General features: G+C 43.1%; 1 protein-coding gene across 3 annotated transcripts in view; it reads right to left on the bottom strand.

Moving 5' to 3' along the window:
• The window catches only part of VAV3 (vav guanine nucleotide exchange factor 3), a 1,781,337-nt gene that overhangs the window by 1,319,523 nt on the left and 436,701 nt on the right, over positions 1-25,113 (bottom strand). The window lies entirely within an intron of this gene.

Below are 25,113 nucleotides of genomic sequence, written 5' to 3'. Positions count from 1 at the left end.
TCACTCCCCACATCCCCACTGAATGTAAATTCAAGCATGACCCCTATTTCGACCACATCAGTGTCTAACTCCAAGATTCCTCTTCTCCACTTTCTCACCCCACTGAACTTGTTTTGTCATATTCAATTCTGAAATATCTACCTCTATAATGATCACTATCCTGCCTACTTTGACACTCTCTTCTGCCTGCACCAACAACCCTAGATTTCCCCAGCTATACAACTGCTGAGAACCACCATACATCACTAATTATGCTGCTAGTATAAAGATTAATCCCCCACTCTTCTTACAGCATATAAAGACTGTTTTCTGACCATGCCCACTGCTCATGATACAGCCATATTCTCCAAAAACACAAATCGGATTTCCTCTTTCTGGTCTCACCCTTATACGGTATCCAGAGCCCTCTAGGCCATGTTCCCCCATATGAACTGCTCCATATCCTCTCTCTCCACTGATGACCTTGCCTCCTGTTTCTCCTCTAAAATCACCAAGATATGTGACACCTTGTCCATACTTATCTCACTCCCACTATGTTCCTCCCTCCAGTTCCCCATCTCCCAAACACACTCCTCCATATCCCACTTCTCCCAACCACCACTTTTGAACTTCTACCAATCCTTTTCTCTTCCAATCCATCTCTTGCTTCAACTGATTACTTTGCACCTCAAACTACTAAGGATTTTGCAGTTGTTACATCCGCTCACTCCTGCACCCTATTCGTCTTCTCTCAAAATGTGCATGTTTCCAGCCAAATACAAAACAGTCAAAATACCACCCTTTCTAAAGAAACCCAATGCTAAACCTAAGACACCTGTATACTACAAACCTCTCACTCATAGCCAACCACTGGAACATCAACACCTCCTTCCAAAAATCCCTCCCTGTGGACATTCCTCAAGAATCAGTAGTAGGCCTACTGCTCCTCATCCTTTACACTTTATCCATGCGTAAAATGATTTCCTCCTTTGGCTTTAACTACCAGCTTTTCACTGATTAGTCCCAGATCATCATCACTTTCAACCCAGAAATATCTGAAAGTATAACTTCCTAACTGCCACTGCATGACTCTATGCGCCTCCCACGCTTCACCTCGACAACGTAATCTTTCTCCCAGCCCCCAATGAAGACCCCTCTCTTGTTCCCCATGCCTATAAACCTCATCACCCATTGCTTGAAAACTTGGGCGTTCTCTTTTACAGTGACCGGAAACTCAATCTACTCAACATTAGATAATCAGCCCAGACCCCATGCACCGCTCAACCAAAGCAGTAATCTCCACTCTAGTGCTCAGCAAACTGGGCCGCTGCACAAGCCTACTTCTTGCTGTTCCCATATAGACTTTGCTCCTCTCAAAACTTCAACCTTGCGACTTGGTCCCTTATCAACCTACCAAAAATCACCCCCACTTCTACCCACTGCCACCATGTTGGATGACTCCATGTAAAATCCCTAAATTACTGCAACCTTTTTTTTAATGTATTCATTCATAGTCTTGTCCCCCACTAATTTGCTGACAGCCTCTCACTGTACTTTACTGTTCTGACTCCCTCATTCTCGTTCATCTCGTCAATCTACCTGTCCCCTGCACCCCTATGCACAGTTCTGCTTCTGCTTGTTTTTTGAACCTGCTCCACTCTACTGGAATGTTCTCCCCAGCCATCTAAGCCATGTCATCAGTAAACAGTTCAAAATGAGACTGAAACTCCACCTACTACTGATCAAAGGCACTGCTCTAAGGATGTATGTTGTAATATTGTATCCCAAAAGACTGAATAACAAAATCACGGCACCCACTAGCCCCATTTTGTAATTTGGTCTTTTGGGATTTTGGCTGTTTGTCCTCCGCACTGCCTATAATGTATGCGGGGGACCCCCCCCCCGCACTGCCTATAATGTATGCGGGGGACCCCGCCCGCAATCCCTGCAGCCCATAATACCGAACTGGAGGTGCAGGGGACACCCCTGCAACACCTGATCCCCTGTTCGGTATTATGGGCTTACTATGCCGTATGCGCACTAAACGTGCATTCAGCATTTTAGATACAATCTTTTCATCCGATACCCTACTCTAACACCTGACTTTCCTGTTCAAACTGACTGGCAAACCCAACTCTCTGATTTTGGCCAAAATGATTACTCGACAAAGCTAAATCCCTGCTGGAGTACAGAGAAAAACTGAAAACCTATTTGTTTGTCTAAAGATATAACAGTTTATTTCTGCCAATTTTTCTTGTTAACTTATCACCTACACCCAGATGCAATTCTTGCCCGGGTCCCTCTTGGGATATGCGCTATATAAATTGCCAAATATATTCATACACATGCATTACACATTGTACATTCTAATTATGTAAATACGGGCCTTAGGTTCTTCGTATAAGAATATGAAGGTTTTGACTTCCTGCCTTTGTTCTTGGTCTTTTTTTCACTTGACTTCATCATCCATTTATCTTATCTAGTACAACAACACATTTTTTCTAAATTCACCCTACTCAGGGGCTGCCTCCGCTCTGTTATTTCTTACTCGGTAAGTTATTTCTGTTTGAAATGACACCCTAGTTCTTCATCAAGTACTATAACAAAATGTAATACTGTGAACCACAGGATGGAGTCCTTTTGTCAACTTGTGTGCAAAGTTGGCACAGCAAAAAGTCAAACCCATTCTGACCAAAAGTTCTTCTGGTCCACTCCCATTCCTAGGGAAATCTGCTATCCCTTTAAGCACTTGTGTTCGAATGTAGAGATAAGAATAATTTCATAGAGAAAACCTATTTTTACATGTCTTCACTTTTGAGTGTCATCAGCAAACAATGTATGCCATGTGTCTGGATCATATTGAAATGTGGCACACATTTCTCATCTTGTGTCACTATACAAAAAGTACAATATTCAAGAAGCTTCATTATGTGCTTCAGATATGTGTATTAAAGATATAACATCAGATACCAAGTAAGTGATCAAAGCTAAACACGTTTGAACATTATTTACAAGTCAGATGATATGTATATGGAAGACGAATGCCCCAGGGCTGAATGTTCCCAATGCATTTATATTACTGGTCAATACTATGCATAATGTAATTAAATGACTAGAGTGCAATTAACAATAGAAGGATCCCGGCCTGGGGATTTGATATGAAGCACGTTGATAAAGCCATAAGCACGAGTATGGTTCTGACAGATGTGCAGCATTCCTGCATTGACTCACCCTTGGCTTTGGAAGGAGGCCAGATCGTATGGTCCATGCAAAGATGTATGGCAACTAACTGTACCACAGTTACTTCTGGGGGCCTGCAAAAAGCCCCAAATGCCTGTGAATCCCACCAAGCTATCCATAAACTTGATAACACAATTCTACGACTACCTACACTCGTGTCGTGTGCATATGATTATGTTTGAAAATATTCTGAAAATAGCTCAGGCACAACGTGCTCACCTTGGAAGCAAGACAACACGGAGCAACACAGGTTCAATCCCCGGGACCGCGCTTACCTTAATAACCTCTGGGTATTAAGCGCATTATACATGTCCAATCATATCATTTCATATATCATATTTTAACATCTGTGTGATAATTGTGTATTGTCCAACATATTGTTGTGATAAACAAATTGGTTTGCTTTTTCTGTATTTTTAGACAACAAACTTAAATAGTTTAAAGGGCCACAAGATTTGAACGGTCATGAGAGGTGAAGTTAACCCGCTAAGAGACCCATTGTGTCAAGTCGCGTAGCCCCAGGAGAGACTCAGAGCTGGAAGAATGATTGAAGAACACAATGAAGTCCTGCAGATGATGTTTTTCTGGTAATAAAGGTTAAGAAATAATACATTTCTCAGACATTATTGTTTTCTAATTTGCTTGTATGTAGCGCATTGCCACAATGCATACGGATGCGGTTAATGCAACTGTTAAACAATCGATTACAATCCTCCTGGCACACCATGTTTTCAAGTGTATTTGTTTGGAACTGCAGCCCAGACTGTCGGCTCCCGCTCGTTGGATGATGCAAGGAGCTTGGGAGCCGATTCACTGGAATGAGGGGTGCAGAGATGTGACTGTGTCTCTGAGCTTGGGGCAGCAGTTCACATTAGCGCTCCTTTTGCCCTCCAGTCCTGATCATAGCGCACGGTGTGTGTGGTTGCGTTGTGGCCTACTGATCTAGGTCAGAAGATATCGGTCCATCTGAGCAATGATGGACTGTGTTTAAGAGGTGTGTCGGGTGGTGAGGCCATGGCGCCCGCTGCTAGGCGGCTTCCCGGCACTGAATCACATTTATATTTATGGTCACAGTGCTTTAACTAAACACACACTGAGGTTACTCTAGCTGGAGTTTAAATGATCTCAAAGGAAGAAGTTGTCATCATGAGCTTCTTCATTATTGGATCTGGCAAAACACTGAACACAATCCCGAGCCCGGAAATCTTTTCCTCCTAAACTATAACTCTTTCTTAGTTTTATAAATTGCACTTTCTCAGTTTGAACACACACTATCCCATTCATTATTCAACTGGCCTTGGTAATTCTGATTTATGCTATTACTATCTTTGATGTTTTTAATTTCGTATTAACTAGCTGTTCAAATATTTTTATTTATTTGATTTGGTTTATTGTAGTTACAGGGACAGCCTCTGGGTGTGGGGGGTAGTTAAGATTGGCATATTACCTACCAAGCGTATATATGTACAATGTCAGTCTAGTTGACCACGAATCAGTCCTTTTTTACTTCCATGAGGATCTCATTGATCAAGGGGCAAAAAGGGTGCGACCGCAAAGCGGGCGTGCCCATAGCAAACCTGTCTGCACCCATCCATGCCAAGTTCAGAGCTGTTCAATCTGATGCCCCCAATACTAAATCATCTTTTGCTACACGACTAGATATGATATAGAATTACTTCACAACGCAAGCCACATCTGAAGACAAGGTAATCAATATTTAGCAAGCAAACAACCTATTTCATAGTCTGCCTTTGAGTAAACATTTCTATTTACAAAATTCACATATGAACAAATGTACTTCTAGCTACTGTGATGAACCTTTGGATGTTGTCCCTTCTCCTATGGGGAAGGACCCTATTCACGTGGCCAGGGTGGTGCGGCTACAGTCCAATAATCCCCCTAGGGTGATGCACCACGGGCCGATCACAAGGGGAGGGAAAACCCTTATGGAATTAGGGAAGACACCCTAGGAATAGCCGCAGTATTTTTCTAACACTGTTCCAGCCCTCTCACCCTCTTACCCTCTCGAGAGTCCTGGAATGTTCCATACTTCTATCTATGCAAGCAAAAAGAAGTTGGTCCTCCCTTAAACAGTATTGAGTTGAAAAAGAACAGTGATTACATCTTAGAGAAATGTACTGAGACGAAGAAGATGCATGGTGTGTGGAAGAGCACCCTGCCGGACCACAGGGAGCAGACAAGCCTATTCAATCTAGCCTAACGCGGGTATAGAATAAAAAGGGAAAAGGGACTTCCAACGAGGAGCCACGAGGAAAGGCACTGTGGCTGCCATGCACGGGGAGCAAGTCGGAACGTCCAAGAGGAAGCCAGGAGCTCCGTAGCCAGTCTTGAGATACAGGCAGGGACAGCAGGCTGGTGTACACAGGCGACAGGCGGTACTGAGTCTTTGGAAGCGCAACGGCTTTCTGAAGGACATTGGTGCTGCAGAGCCAACACAGGCCAAATGTAGCATTCCCTAGCCTCACGAGTCCTGCGGCTGACAGAGGAAGCTGGGTGAAGGCAGATGCCCTTGCAACCAGAGAAAACAGGATCGCAAAGGGGCAGGGAGATGCTGGGAACCCAGGAAAGTGGTGGCAAGTGGAAAAGTGGAAGCAATATCCTGAACCTAGTGTCTGGGACCCTGACAAGCTGAGAAAGTCATGGCTAGGAAAAAAGGAGAAGAGGGAGAAATACCCCGAGCTGAGGGTCTGGATCTGGGACCCTGAAAGTAACACTGAAACAACGTTTTCATCTATGATCATATATGATAGTGCTTGGCAGAAGACAGGGCCATCTGAAGAACTTTTGGGGCCCTGGGCCCAGACATCTTGGGCGCCCCCCTCCACCAAACCAAAGGAATTAAGTGATCAAGAATATCTGCCCCGCCGCAATCACACGCCATAGGTTGATATGCTGCCTCACAGCATTAAAAATAAGGATGTTTACTCCCTTTAAGTCCCCTTACCCTCTTCATTCTTGCTTTAATCAGAATGATAAACAATTACCATTTCAAGGCCTACATTTTCAGTCTACGAAGAGGTTACGTCTGTTCTAGCATAAATTCAGGAGAATTTTTATCAATAGACTCCAGGAAGGTATGCATCCTGTAGTGTTAATGCAGGACTGTATGTGAAAGGTACATGTAATCCAGAATAGACAGGGAACTCACATTTGCTGCCTACCAGAATGCAAACGTGCTCAAGCACTGATGGAACAAACCAATTGGTAGGAAGGAGAAAGCTACACATACCACAGCATGGATAGTGGATGCAGATTAGAAGCTACCAGGAAGGTGTCTGTATCTAGACAGACTGAGACTATACGAGGGACATGGTTATCAAATAGTGTTGCCATTAGAGATCAAAAGAATAAAGTGCCTGTGGTGTGCAATATACCAATACTCACTATTATAGTGGAAGCAACACTATAGCCATTGAAACCATGAGTGAGGCTGTTTTGAAGATCGTACCCGGAGGAGGAAATCTCTCTGAAGGGCTCACAATTTTGAAAGGTTTAGTGACTGGAAGTTTCTAGAAGCTAGACAATACAAGATTAAATTAGATGCACAGCATTACAAACACTGGTTAAGGGGTGAATTTGGGATTTGTGCCAACTTTGCAATTTCTGCATTTGAACACTTTCATTACCAGTTCTTACCATTAACAAAAATAATCTCATTTTATAAAACGGACTTGGAAAGTACACCATCACATTACCAAACATGACATTTTAAAAAATATATATATTGTAGAAGGGTGTCACCCAGAATGATTCTAGCTTCATTCTCTCCATCATCAAGAAAAGTATGTAAGTACCAGCATACCAAGCAGTGTGATTTAATCTGGGTTGGTCTTTTAAAGCTTTACATAGTTCTTAAACACTGGCTTGTGAAATTGTCATTTATAAACGTGCACAAAAAGCGTTTGATTTTTACAAAAATGCAAATCTTTTTTTGGTGTCAAACGAGCAGACTTTAAAATATGCTTGCCCGAGGCTTGCAACATCTGGTCCGCGCGCTTCCGTCTACAACCCCTTCCACTCAATGGCCTACATAAGAAGAAAGATCAAGTAATGGGCTAAACGATGCCACCAGCATGCAAGGAGGCAAACTTCACAGAAGACAGTACAGTAATGTACGAGATATTAGATGATTTGACCAGGATCACTCTATTGGCTGCTGGCAAAGCCTGGATACAAACAGGGATGCTTTCGCTTCAAATTTGGATACTTATTCATCTCTTGTACTAACAGTTTATGCTCATCATTGGAGGTGATGGCCTAGGTTTAGAACACCCCACCTGAACAGACCAATTTCTAGACCTTCACCATAAGGATGACATCTTGCATAGGAACACATATCTCTGCAATGAGTGCTTAACACACTGAGCTAACTTCTGAACCATTGTGGCACTCAATTTACCAATATGCATTTCAAATTTGGCTATTGCACATGATAAACATAATTCCCACAGGAAGGAAAGAATGCTACAGCAGTTGTGCCGAAAGGAACGAACAAAAAAACTATATATACCACAGTGAACACAGAAAGCATTACATGATGCATTGATTGTGGCAGAATGTACTTAACAAAACGGACAGGCAATATGTTTAGAGCCTCAGCACCATTCCATTAAAATATCTGGATGTGTGCTATTTAAGTCTGGTGAACAAAGGATCAGGCAGCCTTGTGGGGCCCCTTCCAAGGAGGGGGCCGTGGGCAAGTGCCCCTTTTGCCCTCCCATAAAAACGTCTCTGGCAGAAGAGTAAACCAAGTCTACCAAGAAAGAGAAGCGGCGAAGACAGACGAGTCTAGGACTTAACCCATAAGAGAAATACATCAGTTGGCCATCTTCATAGTCACAGTACCTGGGAGGAAGCTGATACAGGATGGCTGTGCAATAGGTAATACATGGCAGGAGAGTACACCACGTCTACCTAAAAGGAGAACTGTTGAAACCAGGCGAGTCTGGTACTCGCACCCACATAAGAAGGACAGTTGTTGCAATAGGTAGTACTTGGCAGGGGAGTACACCAAGCCTACATAGAAGGAGAACTGTTCCAGGTGAGTCTGGGACTCGCACCCACATAAGAAGGACAGTTGTTACTCCTCTTGTTAGTCACCGTACTGGGGAGAAGAGTGAACCTTGTTGGCTGTGCAAAGGAAGAGAAACCTGGGGAAGGGAGACAGCCCCTGCGATTGGGAACATTGTGGCAAAGCTAAGAGGAGGGGAGACAGTCTCTTAGCTCTTCAAGGAAGTTGAAAAGGGACCCAAAAACCATGGAACTTGTAGTCACTCTGAGAGACCACTGTGGAACTTGGTTTGTTTTTGCACCCTTTGGAACTTTGAAAATAACTATGAAGAAGCTGCTGAGAAGACAACCCCTTTGCACTTTATAGTGGTGGTGAGCTGTTAGTGTGAGGACTAGAGTTAAGGTTTTGCTACAACTGTGGAATTATTTTTACTTTTACATCCTCATGGACCCAGTTGGAGCTACAAATTCCAAGGTGTACTCATGAACACAATGTCCACTGTTCTACTGTGAACATTGCAATAGCCCAGACCTGTGACACAAGACAAGGCTGCACTGAGATGAAGTCCATTGCTGTGTCGAACATCAGTTGGGATGCATGCACAATATGGGGGACGGTGCCAATGGAATCCTCCACCTTCTCCATCAAATCATACATCCTTTGCAGATCTCAAAGATAGCCTGTACCATATAAACCTGGTAGATACTAGCCTTCAGTGTACACTTCTTCCCCTCAACATAAGCCTGCTTCAGAGGAGGGTTCACCTTAAGTTTGCTGGAATCTGTTCGGGCCATTGAGATTCATCCACCACCACATGCTCAAAGAGGACATGATCACTCCCCTGCACTAGGTGCTCATTGGGAATACATTTAGGAAGGACATGCTTCTCTGGGTGCAGCCATTCCCTCATCTCAACTTTTCTGATGGCCTTAATAGTCTGCACCAGCGATGAACCCATGAAGTGAAAATGTTCTTTCTCATGTTTGATCTTCTTTGCAGAGAACCAAGATGCTACCCTCATTAGAGATTATCTGGCTTCTTTGGTGATGTATCAACAATTTATATTCAGGTCTGTATTTTCTTCAGATTCATTCAAAGGTGCATTCCCACGTCTTGCTCCTTCTGGAATGCCTTAACAATTGCCATGTCCATTAAATTCTTTACCTCTGCCGTGGATTCAGGAAGGACTACGAATGGGAAGCGGTTTCACTTGTCCTCCGACATCTCTTTTGGGAACCGATAACCAAGGGCTCTGGAGATTCCTCTTCATGCCTATGAAGGCTTTATGATCTAGAGCCTCTCCTTCCTCTCTTTGGGTATGGTAAGACGGTGATATATGATGAGGACATTTACACACACACTTGCCCATTATGCCTCCAATTGCCAAGGTCCTGTTTCCTCATACAAATGGAAATCAGGCACATACCTACAGAAAGCCTTATCTGAATCCTTTATTAATGTGGCTGGCTGCATGTCTTGCCACTCAGTGGTTGCCCCCACGCAATCTCCTGAACAACTTTGCCCAGGGCTTCTTAAGCGGTTGTTACACTGGCTTCCACCAACACAGTCCTGGGCCAAAGAGTGTGCTAGACCCCTTTCTTAGCTCTCCTCATCCCCACTGAAGGCATCAACAAAGTTGTTAAGATGGCTGGAAAAGACCCAATTACACAGAGGTTCTGGGGCCAGTTCAAACCAGACTCGTTAACGGAAATAGACAAAGTGCAAGGCAAACCCCAGCTTTATTATCATCAAAGTAAAGCAGGGACAGCAAACAAGCATTGAATTCTTGGCGCTGTCGCTGGTTACATAAAAACAATGCTTTATATATTCAACATTTGTCATAACTGACATCATAAAGATTGGCTAATAGTGGTGATTACATATATTCTACAGAGGTAAGATTTCTAATTGAGTAACGATTTTCTCATGGCTTCTCCTGTGACCACCTCTAAACTGATAATGGTTAAAAGACATTATTGCTGCATGGGTTATAGTGATTTGGTCAAAAACAAAAATGTCAAAAGTTAAAATGTTGAAAAAAAAATGTCAAAAAAAAAAGTCGAATTTCTTTTTCAATGTTTTTTTTTCGAAATAGTGGGTTCCCCCCAAACCCCTTTTTTCTATTTTTTTTCATTTTACCCCTTTTTTTTTACTTACCGAACCCAAAAAAAACATATAAATAAAAAAATAATAAATTCGACTATTTTTTTTTTCCGACATTTTTTTTCTCAACATTTTTGTCATTCGACTTTTTTTTCGACATTTTGACTGACCACCTTGCTGCATATTTAATTTGCTGGCACCTTGCTTCATGGGCGCCATCACATTAGAGATTTTCAATGGTTGGTTCCTTGCTAATCAACCTTGGACAACTGACATGTCGTCAAGACAAGAGCCAGACAGGAGTAGGGGGAGAGAGGTCCACAGACTGCTTTCCTTTCAACTAATGGAGATACCATCCCCCATTTCTAGGCCATGAGCCAGGGTAATCTCTTTGTATTTGTCCTTGTATTGCGTCTCGTGTCTGCAGAAACATGTAAGGAGTAAGGCAGGTGTTCTATCAGTGTTTGTTGCTAATGAATAGACAGTGTTCTTCAATTATGAGCCACATGAGAATGGACCATGTTTGGAAATATTACTGCCTGCATTTATTGGAAGTTTAGCTAATATTGATAAGAGTATTATGTTTTTTCTTGACACTCTTGAGTTATTCGTCATGGTGTCTTTTGGCTTATAGTTGTCCTGCACCTGGCTTACAAAGGTTGGTTGTAAAACCTAATTAATCTAGGAATATCCTCCTTGCATCCTGGGAATTGCTATCTCGTGCTGTCACTGCAACGTTCTGACCCTGCCTTAATTCGTGATAACCTTGGCAATGGTTGCCAGCTCCTTACTGAGCTGTGCATGGATCTGTATTTTTGTGATTTCAGCATTTTGAGTTCTCGTGAAGACTGGAGGCCTTTTTGTTTAATTAAAAGCATGTTGTGGCTTCAATTTTGGAAAAGATGGTGGCCCACTACTGTTGCGTTTTTATGTTAGTGAGATTAGTCAGTTATATTTGCATGTCGCTCATGTTGCATTCAGCATATACATGACTTACGTTAATATCCGTCATGAATTATGGATGATGTGTTACATTTTTTTGTGTATTAGTGCATATGTTACCTAATGTTGCGTTCTTCATGTTGAGTGCACATTTGCTTTGTGTCTAATGCATGCACATGTATTGTCACAATGTTAGTTTGATTACTCCGGCCATCTTCACCTTAGATTGTGTCCCTCTCCTGCTGTACCTGCCTGAGATAAGGGTGATAAGTTGTCTTAGTAACGTTTCTCACATGTATGGCATCGAGATGAGGGCGGGGCAGAAGCTATGGGTCACGTATTCATCTGCCACCCGAGAGGTGCTCTCCCTGCCTGTGCTTCAAAACAGCCACATGCCAAGCTGTAGGTGTGCCCTTGTTCTCTGTGACAGAAATAAGTCAAAAGAAGTGCCAGGGTAGAAGTGCCTCTTTATTGGCTTATGCAATGGGGGGGGTGGAGGGGGGTTTGTGTGGACGGTATAGAATCTGGATAAAGACAGTGTTCAGTACTGAGAGAGGTATACTTCATATAAGGATGAATGTAAAGAGATGGCAGCTGGGGTAATGCCATGACATGACATTATTATGTGCACAACTATGCCACAAGCCAATGCAACATTTACAACGTGCACAATATTCTTTTCTGTCCTTTAAGAAATGGTAATTTCTCATGCTTAACATGTGTGACCAAAGAGCCATCTATCAATGTGCTTTGAAGGACACTTGTGAAGGACAATGTCACACTATCATAATCACCCTTAGTGATGGCCATCTCTTTTTCCTTCCCCATATATTCCCGCAGAAAAGGTGAAGAAAATGCAGGAACCAAGGACCAACGTGCCTCTCTCACCCAGAACAGTGGAGAAGGTGTGGTGTTTGAACCAGGTCCACATATTACCCTTCAAATGAACTACACGTGGTGTGAGAGAATGTATGATAAACTTTCACAGTGCTTCAGGAAGTACCAGGTCAGCTAATCTTTCTGGCATCAATGTAAAGTGGCATGTTCTTCTATGCGTGTGCGATGTATGTATGGGATTTATAAGGCACAAACCTAGCTGGATACGACAGAGTGCTGTGTACAGGGGATGCACCCAGGGGTTACACGCAGGGTGCAGGGGTAGCAGTGGCGCTGGAATGGACAGGGAGAACATGGGGAGGAGCTCTGCAGGGGGAGCAGGAGGGTCGAGTGGAACATTCAATGGTTTGTGAGATGTTCTTTGAAATGTGCAGATGTTCTCCTGGAGCAGAACGCAGCCACAAAACACAAACACTAGCATAGCCCTTGAATATCATGAAAGAATCACCCATAGCCACCGGGTATGCTTGCCGGACACACACAGACCAACTCGGTGCCTAGCAAAGAGCGATACTATACATGAAAGCAGCCATTTTACAAAAACAAAGCTACATTTATAAGAATTATTTACAAGAGGAAAGAAAAAAGTAAAACTGAGCAAAAACAAAATCAAACCAGCCTGTCTCCTTGTATAAAGGAAGGCAAATCAGGAGAAAGAGACTTGGAAAGAGGTCCTGGGCTAGAGGCAGATACATGTATACCGAGGTCAAAGGAAAGCGCTTCAAGGAATGGTTACTAGCTAGGTGTAGCGGAACTGCCCTTCTACCGGGCTTGGGCTCAGCTTAATTGCATTTCTTAATGAACACATTACCGTGAGACTTCCCGAAGTAAGATATACATAATTCAGACCATTCTTAAGAACACTCAAAGAAGACGCTTTAAAAGATTCAAAATGAATCATGATATCAATAATCCAACATTCTTGAAATGTTAAAAATGGTCTGAAACATACATTAAAGCACAATGGGCCTCAATACAAGTGTGCCAGTCCCAGAACAATGCTGGTAATTTTGGCTAGCTCCGGCATTAAAACACAATGGGTCTCATTACAAGTGTGCTGGTCTGGAAAAAGTGCAGGAAACAATGACGATAATACCGGTGCCGGTAATGGCAGTGATTCCCATCCCATGGAGTCCTTCTCCATGGGAATGGGAACTTACTGGCGCTCTGCAGCCCATACTATATCGGTAATACCGGGATATCGGGCGGCAGAGAGGGTAAGGGCAGTTTTTCCTGGTATCCGGCCGGAGTTACTGACTGGATACCGGGAAACTCATAATGAGGCCTAATGACTTATTTGTTGACTTGCAGGGGGGGCCTTACAGCATGCAGACACATTGGCTATATACAGTGACAAAATAATATTAGTTTTTCAGATCGAAACCTGATTCCCAGATCACAGAGGAGTTCACACATTTGATTGAGGATCTCACCAAAATTGGACGCCATTTCGCCATCGATAGAGGGAACACCAGACGAGCACTCAAACACTAGAGCACCAGCATTATTGGTTGTGACGGGTGCCTGAATGCCTATGTGCTTGAAAGGATATTACATCACACCTTCCTCCGCACAGTGCGCCCCTGTTTGTGGATGTCGGAGTACGCAGGGGCATCAACCCACTCACTGAATGACAAGAAGACACCTAGTGGCAAAATGATATACAGCATCTCGAAAGACGGTTTCAGGTGTACAGCAGAGATAAATTGGGGCCAAAACAGTGGCAACGTGTGCCGGTAAAATGGCCCATAAAAACATTGCTATGTACAAATATCAGTGTCAAGCAGGATTGCACTGGGCCATTAAGTTGTCTCAAGCACCAATGAAAAAGTGGCCCACAGTTGCACATGGCTATTCATTCCTTTTGTGACACTTTTTGAATAGAACCCAAGGGGGAGTTTTTTGATACAGTGTGATGCAAATTGTGCATTTTAAAGAATATTTATTCAGCAACAGTGGTCAAAACTACTAGACGCAACGTGATAGCTCATCAAACTTGCCAAAAAAGTGTCCTACTTTGACCAAAAAAACTGGCCCACACCAGCATTTTGTGTTTTTGGTTCAGCCATGGGCCTATTGCCCGATAGGCTAGTCCGCGCCTGGTCTCAAGTACAGGATGTTGACTTGAGAGCATTGTTCTCACTCAGGTTTCTCTCTCTGCTCTCTCTGATGGCAACTTTAGACATCTTTGTTGCTACTTTGTATGTTTTCTCTTTCCTCCACGCGCCAATTCGCTGCTGCCACCCATTCTCTCTCACTGCTGTCTCCTTGCGTGTGGGAGGTGGGGATGGGAAGTGAACAGACGGCGTTAAAGCAGATGCAAAACGATGCTTCACATTAGCCACAAGAGGGAGTGTGGTCCTCAGCAGAAAGAGTAGAGGCAAACTCTGGGTTACAAAATAGAATAAAATCCTGCTGCATGTAACCACTGGAAACTGAAAAAATGCGCTTGTACTAACGGGGAGGATATGTGGAAACAAGATATCTGAAAGTACTTATAAATGTATTTCCTGCTAAGAACTGATGAACCACTTGCAGGGACATATAATGTTCCCAAGAGAGGATAATGAAGAGTAGCAGATAGTATTGTTTGATGTACGAATAGAATACACATTATAATTAACTTTACTAGATAGCAAAGGGCCATAGGGCGCAGAGTTCATATTCAAGAGAGATGTGCAAAAAAAGAAATGCATCTATGGACAACATGAAGGCATACTTGAACTGCATGGAATGAATGTAGCTGTTTTTAATTGCGCTCCAGGTGACCGGAATTTGTTACACTGTAAATAGAGCTCAGGGCCAGATTACAGAAACTTTGCACGGTATTAGCACAATGGCAACGTTTGCCCTATTTTTAAAAAACACTGGGACACATTAAAAAACCATTGCACCTCGACAAGTGCAGTTTGGCATATTAAAAGCTCCAGGGCAAACATTGCCTTAGTGCTAAAAAGAAACATTTTTGATGCTTGCATTAGAGCAAAGTTTGCCCTAGTGCCAATACCATTCCGTATTAGCACTAAGGCAACCTTTGCCCTGGTGCAAAAATGTAGTGAAAATGCATCATTTTAGCATCAGGGAAATTTTTGCCCTGGTGCTTTTAACATGCCAAACTGAACTTGTCGAGTTGCAATGGTTTTTTAATGTGTCCCGGTGTTTTTAAACTTTGCCCTAGTGCTAATAGCGTGCAAACTTTGCACTTGCACCGGTGCAAAATTTCTGTAATCTGGCCCCAGTACGGCAGTGACTGTGCAGCCAGAGCCCGGGTACTATGATTATGCACCCGGGTGAGTGAGACACGCGAGATTTCTTTGTTTCCCACCCGCTTACACCTTTGGCTTTCTGATAACTCACCTTGAAATTAAGAAAGACATCTTGCAGTTTATTTAAACACCACTGAATGAAATTGGGAACTGAAACGTTTCCTGAATGGTAAACCTCAGAGGCCACACACCTCCTTACAATGAAGTCCACGGCGCAGCAGCACGGTCTCACGAACAGCCTGCCATTTCTGCCTATGACGTCAGCTTCTCAGATATATATTATTGCACATTGGAAGACGAAATCCTTAGGTAGGATTGAATGACGTGGATAAAGAAAACCGTGATCATTATAATTGCATGTTCTTTGCTTGAAAAGTTAACACTGAACGGCATGCATGACGCACACACACATGGCTATGAGCTTGAATGTGTTAGTTGGTAACGAAGGAAGATATAACCCTATTGCGATATGCGTCAAGGCAATCGCAGGTAGCGTGATCACATACATTATTCGTGACAACGCATGCTTGTGCAGGAGGCCAGGTCCTGGAAAAAAACTACTGATAAGACAGGAAGCAGATGTTTCCACATACGGGTGAAACCTCTGAATTGTGCACAGTAACCTGGCAGTGAGCAATGTGGAAAGGCGTCAAAAAAGGAAAGCCATGCAAATGGGTCATGCAACAAAAAAGCAAACCTGGCCTTTGAACATGGGTACTTCCTAAAAAGCCTTTATCCTCTGCCGATGTCAGGGCAATCACATACCAGGGACTGAACATCACAAAATTGGCACAGGGTAAGAAGTATTATTCACCCAACTTCAATTTGGTATGCATCCATGGCTTCCAGGTCCTGGAAAAAAACTACTGATAAGACAGGAAGCAGATGTTTCCACATACGGGTGAAACCTCTGAATTGTGCACAGTAACCTGGCAGTGAGCAATGTGGAAAGGCGTCAAAAAAGGAAAGCCATGCAAATGGGTCATGCAACAAAAAAGCAAACCTGGCCTTTGAACATGGGTACTTCCTAAAAAGCCTTTATCCTCTGCCGATGTCAGGGCAATCACATACCAGGGACTGAACATCACAAAATTGGCACAGGGTAAGAAGTATTATTCACCCAACTTCAATTTGGTATGCATCCATGGCTATTTTGTGTTTAGCTTTCTGTCAGCTAAGGATATTCCTTTTCAATTTTAAAGATTTTAAGCACATTAAAATGTGTAATTCAATATTATAAAGGTGGAACTCGGCCCTCTGCACAATCTATTGCCAGAATTGAGTGTCATTGAGTGCAAGGGCAGCGCCATTAGGACGTTCATCCTTCGGTAACACAGGGGTTAACATGACAGGAGGACCTGGGGATTTCTTACCCCTTGCAAATGCATACACTAGGAAAACACTCATACTCTTTGGAAGAACAATAAGTGAAACAGTGCCCTGTTTTGCGAAAAGACCTAAGCACAGTCGAAACACGTGTCACCATTAGGGCAATGCATACAATAAAGGCAATCATGTACATACATCCTTGATGTGTCATTGATATACGATTTGCTAATTAGCTCTATCACTCTCCGAAGCGACTAGCACCAGAGTCTGGTGCTCAACTACACCCATTGGGCTTAATTCAGAGTCTGGCAGTAACCTTGGCAGTGCCACCGGCTCATTATGAGTCTGGCTGCCGGGAAGTAAGGCGCCGGTATATGTGTTAATCTTGGGGATGGCCCAGGCCAGCCACCTGACATGTGAGGGCCAATAGAATAACATGTATAGTGTCCACTATAGGTGGTAAATTACTCAATACCCAATCATGGAGCCCGATAGGTTTCCTGGAGAAGGGCCCAGGTTGTGACATCACTCTGACATAATTGCATTGTAAATCCGGCCTGCAAGCCGAGGAAGAGCGAGATGTCCATGGATTTCTCATGTTCCTGTGCTGATCCCTGCTGGTTTTGTCTGTAACAAACTGCAGTTTGAACTTGCCATTGACTGGGTCCTCTGTTTATCCTGGGGAGGGTGTTGGGCCTTCCAAGAGTCCACGGACTTCCAGTTCTTCCCAACAAGTTTGTAGCAGAGAGGATGGTTGGCTGCGCCAGCCCGGCACCAGTTTGTCTCCTTTGCCGCCGAGCCTGAGAGGCTGCCGGACCCTCGCATTTTTCGAGAAGACGGGAAAACGCGCGCCCATGTAAAAGCTGTCAGGAGCCCATTATAAATCATCCTGCCCGAAGTCAGTGAGCTGTCCAGGCAGACCAGGACGGGGAACAGGATGAAGGGGGATGATGTGTCTACGGTGTTGCCTTTGTTGTGCATGGGGCGGGGGCACAATTTTCTTAAGGTCCATGGAGCTGGCCAATGCAAAAAGCGTGCTTTGAGTGTGCTTGTCAGACCGTCAATCAGGACGTTAAAATTCTCATAGAATTAGCAATAGAGTGTGTTTATTTGGCAGAGGAGAGTAAGTTGGAGATGTCAGAAATGACAGAGTCACTCTTGTGAGATGGTTTGTAGACGAGGTGGAAGGTGATGGATACCTTGTGTGATAAAGGTAACTGGCAGGCAAGTGAATCAAATGAGCTTGTGCTGAGGGATGATGGAGCATGGGCAGTCTGTCCTGTGGATAATTGCCACTCTGCATCTTGCCCTTTCTTTTTTGTGTGCATTTGGTTAAAAACAAACCATAAGCACCAATTTAATGAGAATTATCAATTACATACAAATATTTAATACAATATTAAAACACATTTTATATCAAGAATCACATATAATAAATAATTGGTTTAACAATGCATCATCACATGGACATGGTGTAAAATACAACATTAAAACAACATATTAGAAATATAAGATGATTCAAGTTAATGGAGTCTTTATCAAAAGGTATACCAAAGCGATAGCATACATATGAATAATGGTGGTGGACTAAAGCGACGCATGCAATAATAGAAAGAGGACCAAATGGAGCTCATGAGTTTTTAAAATGGAGGAGCAGTGATGAGGCCTCCTTCAAAACATGAAAAGGGCAGTAGCAATAACCAGAGATTCAAATCTATAAATACTGCTCCAGAATTGGTGAGATTCTATGAACCTTACATTAAGTGCCAAGCGCAAGTAACCTTTTACATATTAGTGTCTCAATTTTCCACAAGCTGTTAAGACATGACGAGCCGTTTCCAAAGTTGAATTGCAAAGGCGGTAAGAGTCTTTATGTTGGAGACCAATCCATCTTCCTGTATGCTCACGAATAGGTAAAATATTAAAATGTAGATAAATAATAAATCTATGGATTGGTAAAGAGCAGAACTTGGTAAAATAGGAGCACAGGGTTGTTAACCTAAAACTCTGGGAGCTGTAGCTCTGGTACATCTTATTCCCCAAAAGTGCTACAATGTTATTCACCATATAAATATCTCTAGTCTTCTTTTTTAGATGGATGTCCACATTAGGAGATTCGATTAATTCTGGAAGAGTAATAACAGTTAGTGTCATGTGAATACAGACAGTCACACATAACCTGTCCAAAAAGGGATTCAGAGACGTGTATTCACTCTTGCTAGCTATGAGCTCCTTTAAAGAATGTGGGCAAAAACAAGAAGAAAAGAGAGATGTGTAATAACCAGAGGGAATGTATAGATGCTAGACCTAATTTCATCTTAATACTTGCACCAGTACAGAACTTGGTACGTCCAATATCAAGCCTAATCATTTCCCCTCAATATTTTCAAACCAAGCGACTTTGGATTCTGGGATAGACACCAAACCATACAAGATTCCTGGGACTATACTGGTTCTATATGTAATTAAAATACCCTCAATATTATAGCCACCTTTTTAACCTTCTTAATAAGAGACACATTTTCATAGTTTAAGTGATAGTAAAATGACCATATAAATTCTTCTTGGGGCAGTTATTAAACCGAAATAGATTTAACTTTTTACAATCTCCAAAGGTCTAGAATCGTTCATCCATTTAAACAAATCATTCTTGGCTTTATGCCCAATAAACAAAATATTTGTTTTTGTAACATTAATAACTAAATGATTACAAGTCACGTAGGAAAATAAGTGCAGTAATGGAAAGCTGTAGGCCAATTGGCATAAGATCAAGTAAAACAGTGTCATCCGTGTACCCTAAACAGGATGTTTGGGAATTCCCTATATGGGAGGGATTATTGTGCACAGAGTTGATCATCTGGCCCATTTCAGTCATGTGTAGATTATATAATAAAGGAACCAGCACACAACCCTGTTTAAGGCCACAATTAGTGGGAATGAGGAGTTTAATGTCCCACTTCTGACATACCCGCACAACCACCGAAGCGTCAGTATATATGATCTTAAGAAAATATTACAAAAAATGATCAATGTTCCATTTGCGCAGTTTGTCCCATAAAAGGGGGTGAGTGTCAAAAGCCTTGGAAAAATCAATAAAACACATATAAAGACCCTGCATTATTATTCAGGACCCCAGCGTTTATTAAAATTAAGAGCACAGATTGTTTGCTGCGAAAATGAGTTTCAAACATAGAGATGAGCCCCTTACCTCTAGCCCACTTAGTTAACTTCTTTAGTAGAACAGTAGCAACGATTTTTTGGTGGGCATCGATCATTGCCAAAAGGCGGTAGTTAGTAGGGTCATCACGTGGTTCTCTTTTGAAAACCGGAATACAGATAAACACATCCAGATAATCGGAAAAGCCCTGCTGCTCGTCATCCTATCAAAAAAGGCAGGCTAGGATGGATGCCCAAAAGAGTGGATTGGCCTTTTAGAGATATTGTTATATCAAGAATGCTCTCGGAATTGAAACCAGATATTGGACTAAAACCAAGTGGGTTCTGGTAGTGTCTCTACTAGCACGAACACAGCCCATTTACCTTTTCTTGGGTGGATGGCCACTGGGAGAATCTCAACCAAGTCTTTACCTCACTGTCCCTTTCACAGAGAAGAAATATCCCTGCATATCAGTATTTGTCCTGCCCAGGGGCAGTCCAGCACCAAAATGCTAGGTAATTCTCCTCTGAACAAGACTACCAACAGCAACACCATACACGTTTTTCAGCCTTGCTGGGCATCATCAGTGGGGTAGAGCTGTGCTTCTCTGAGTACAGTGAGCAAGGGGTCCCCGGCTGGATTCCCCTGATAAGTTAGGGTGAGACCCAAAGTTACTTAATATTCAAAACAAAGGGGGTTCTATGAGTCTCTCTACCAGCACAAACACAGCCCTAGACTAGTCGGAGGAGAGTAAGAAGGTGTAGCATGTGATGAGAGCGTAGAGTCATAATTTAAGTTAGAAATGGCCATGATTCAAGTGTCAACCTCCAATTTCAAATTGAAGCTGGGTAGCACTATCCAGCTAAGCCTGGTGCTCTCACGGGTGCTCAGGAACTGAGCTGTACATTTATGTATGTACTGATTGAAGTTTGTATAACTTAAACTAATGTAGAGCATCAAAAAATCACTTGAGACTATGTTTCATTCATGATTACAACAACAAAGGTTTTACTCAAACAAGTCTTTTGAGAGTAACCATTTCTTCATGTGATATACGATTATACAATTATACAGGGAAGCCTTTCCGGGGACACATGTTAAACAACAGTGTTTGCCTATGCATTTCGGAATCAAATTCCTTCTTCAGGGCCTTTACACCTCATGTTTATAAGTCCCATGGGTCTTGTTTGCGAGGTTGCTGCAGCTGTATGGAATTCACGCTGGGTGTACAGTAATATCGCAGATGAAGTACTACATGATCCAAGTGTCTTCGCTTATGGGATTAAGCACAAGAGCTGTCTGTTCAGTCGTGAAAGACCTAAAGAGAGACCCGAATTTGCTGTTATCGTTGCTTCTAAGCAAACCAAACAGAAATGTCCAGTTTGCGCTGGGAGTGGAATGTTTGTGGAATCTAAGCAAATTTTTAAACCATGTGGTAGCATTAATGAGTAATTTCCCCTTTTCATTCATTGTTAAGTAGGGATTCTTTTTAAATGCAAGTTTAGATTTGCGGTATAGCTTTTTCTCATGGTGAATAGCAAAATCAAATATGCTCCGTTTTCCATTTCTGGCTGGTCGGCATGTCGGATGTAGTAGCCTTGGGATAGAAGGACATCAAAAACATGGGAGTAGGATAGGATGAACCATGGTGAAGTGATGAACAGAGCCTCAGGGTTGTTTTACGAGATGAGGTCAACATTCTCTGCAGCGTGAGTGATTGCTGAGTGAGCATTGATCAACATGAGACCGTGTGTGTGTGTGTGTGTGTGTGTGTGGGGGTAACTTCCACGGGCTGGTGAGGGTGCTTGTCCATTCGAAAACTAGTGAGAGTGTGGATGGGCTGTGGTGGGAGGAGACACATGGTGGTGCCGTTTGGCGAGTAGCAATATTAGTGACGGCTTTGTAGGTAAAATACACAATAGCGGCTCTGACCCTTGGCCCCGTCAGGCCTGAAAAGACAAACAGATGAGGACCTTGTCTTAACCTGTCCTTTGCTGAGGATGCGGTTGTTGAGGACACCTAAGGAGCTGGCCTACAGTGCATAAGTAGAATCCTAGAAGGTGCAAAAACTGGTGGTGGGCAGAGCAGCTGTGTGGCAGGGCCTGGTCACATTACCAGCAGCCTACTCAATGTTGTTTGCCTGGAATAGAAGAGAATTAGGATAGAGAATAGGTTGGAGTTGGATACTCCAATAAAGTTGGAGACATTCATGAGAGCAGTTTCAGTGAAGTGTCAGGAGCGGAAATAAGCTTGGAGGTGGTCACTAAAGTTGTGCCAAGAATGTTAGTCAGATGGTTGAATACAACTCTTTCCAACACCTTAGAATAGTGAAGAAGTGACACAAGTAGAAAGGTGGACGGCAGGTTTGGATCAGCACCTGGCTTTCTCAGGTGAGGGATGACCATGGCCATTTTGAAAATAGTGGGAAAGCAGATGAGTCGAAGGACAAGTTGAAGAGATACGAAGAAGAGAGGCCACTAGAGGGGCAATAGATTTGATAAGCTGAGGCACAAGAGGATCTAAAGGAGCAGAGGAAGGGTTAGCATTCATCAGCAGTGCAATTGCCTCCTTAGTGTTGGTATGACTGAAGTGTGAGATAGAGGCAGTGAAAGAATGTAGAGTAGGTGGAGTCAAGAAAGTATGAAGAGGGAGCAAGATGAGTGTGAGGAGAGATTTCCTGATTTTGGAGATTTCTGAAGCAAAGTATTCAGCAAGGTCACTAATTGAAAGAGTAGAGTTAATAGTTGTGGGTTTATGAGGAGAAAGGTATGAGTTTAGTGTGCCTTTTAGTCAGCAAGGATGGTTGGAGTGTGCCAATGAGAGAAAGGTAGAAATCCCTTTTGTGCACTATCAAGAGAAATCTTGACAAAGTCAAGGGCAGAGAAGTATATTTGCAGGTCCTCATGAGAGTACGAGCACCTTCATCTGCGTAGGAGTCATCGTATATCAGTGTGGAGACTGCGTATTAATGGGAAGACCCAATTTTGAGGACACATGGATTAATGGGTGAAAGTTAGCAGTGGGCAGTGACAAGAGGAGTCATGAAGTAGGGACAGGAAGGTGGAGAAAGCAGTGTCAGTGGAGGAAGGATCTGGAGAGGAGGAAAGTGAGACTTGAAGGTCAGAAAGGAAGGGAAGAATAGAGGAGGGTTTAATTGCTCTCTTGGAAATGGGAGTGGTAGGTGGGGAGGAAAGGTTAGAGAGAGGAAAGATAATGGTGGTGGGTATAATCGACTTGTCCGAAAGAGATGGCATGACAGTAGTGTTAGTTGCTGAGAGAGAGTTTGAGCGGGTATATAGTGGATAGCATTACATGTAATATTTCAACATCATATTGCTTTAACATTGATGCCAGTAGAAAATGCCATGCCAGAGTAACCAGACTGGCTGCAGCAATGAAATCCAGTCTAGCCACGTAGCACCACTCATCATGTATTATAAGTGTTATTAAGTGGCAAGAGTGGCATTCTCAACCAATATCTTTGTTGACTACATGGGGCCTAAACTGTGTGATGACTTAAAGCTTCCTGGAAGTATTGCTGGAATGGTTACTGACCCTCTGTATGCACAGTAAACCCCTGGAAAATCACTAGAGCGACCCACCCCCTTACAGAGGGAGATATAAAGAACCAATCAGCACTGGAGACGAGAAGAGGACCTCCTCCTTGGAGGTGTGGCAGGAAGAGGAAGCGTGTACGCTAGGAGTTGAGAAGTGGACCACAGATGAGCCTTGTAAGGTAGGCATGGAATCAAAAGGTAGACACAGACACAAGGAAGCTAGTTTGTAAAACGTTTATTAACTTGGAAAGGGGTTGGAGACTTCCCAACTGGCCCTATTTCTAAATGGGAGTTGTCTCAAGCATTAAACTAAGTCAGAAGGTAGTCAAATGTCTGTCAGTCAAAATAATAAAGATGTCTGTGTCAAACCTATGCTTGCCCTCACTTTCTTCTATAACAATAATGTGTACGGGATTGAATCAAAGTAAAATCGTGAGTAAAAATAATATCAGCTCTCTTCCCCAAGCTTGGGCTTCACGAAAATTACTTGGGTTCAAATAGTTCACACAAAGTTCCTTCAGGTTTCTAAGGGCTTTCTTTCTCTGCAGACTTAGAAGCCCTTCTCGTCACCTTCTCTCATGCATTTCACAGTTCACAATATTTAGCTTCCCAGGACAGTCTTGCTTTGGTTTCATCAGCAGTTTCTGTCCCCTACAATTCCAACAACTTGACAGTTCAATGGTTTCTCTTCACATTATATTCTCTAGTTTAAAACCGGGGTTTCCTTTCCCAACAGTTCAACAGTTCTTAATGATTCAACATCTCTTCATATCAGAGACTTTCGGGAGTGCACAGTTTTACACTGCCCTCTGTGGGTCCACTCTGCTACCTTGGCTTCATGGGATCGTTCCCCAGGCACTCTATCACTTTTATCACAGTTCACAAACAGGGTCATGCCCCATGCCCCCTTTAGCTTCTTTACTTTTTCACAAACAGGATTGTGCCCCAGGCACTCTTTAGCTTCTTTTGAGGTTTCAGCTCGCTCTTTCCATCTCGTGCAGCTCCACTCTCATGCTTTCTATTTTGCTCCTACTTCTAGCATTGCACAGCTCCCCTGCACTTTCAGAGATTGATTCAATTTCAACAGTCTTTTGACAACGTGTAAAGGTACACGCAACCACTCTGTTACTTTGTTTTGTTCGCTTTCACAATTATTTCTTTAACATTAGAGTTCACAATGAACAATTGAAGCTTTCGATTCAGCGTGTCTTATATCTTACGCTTGCCCTTCACTAGCAACAAATGATATCTCGCGCTTCGCGTCTTTCACCAGCCGGGCTCCCATCTCACTTTGAACTCACCAGTTTTGTGATTACTTCAGCATAGCATTTGCAGTTCTGTCCTGTCAAGGTCAGGGGCTCCTCGACTGCTCCTCAGACACTCCTGGGCTGCATAGCTGGCCCAGTGGAACAAGCACCTACTCAAGGACTTCCCTTCAGAGATCAGATTACCACGCAATCCCTTTCTGGCTCCTTGGAGATGCGGCTCCTTCGCCACACTTTCTCTAGCCTTCTCAAACCATAGGCTTTCAGTGTCTCGCACGCTACGTTCTCCGACAGCAGATCTAGCGGTGCTCAGGCTTTCCCAGTTGCCTGTCAGCTCGTTCTCTGA

Source organism: Ambystoma mexicanum, chromosome 1q (assembly GCF_040938575.1).
Source record: "Ambystoma mexicanum isolate Mex_15411 chromosome 1q, UKY_AmexF1_1, whole genome shotgun sequence".
In the NCBI taxonomy this organism is placed as follows: Eukaryota; Metazoa; Chordata; class Amphibia; order Caudata; family Ambystomatidae; genus Ambystoma; species Ambystoma mexicanum.
This window is presented reverse-complemented; position numbering and strand designations above follow the sequence as displayed.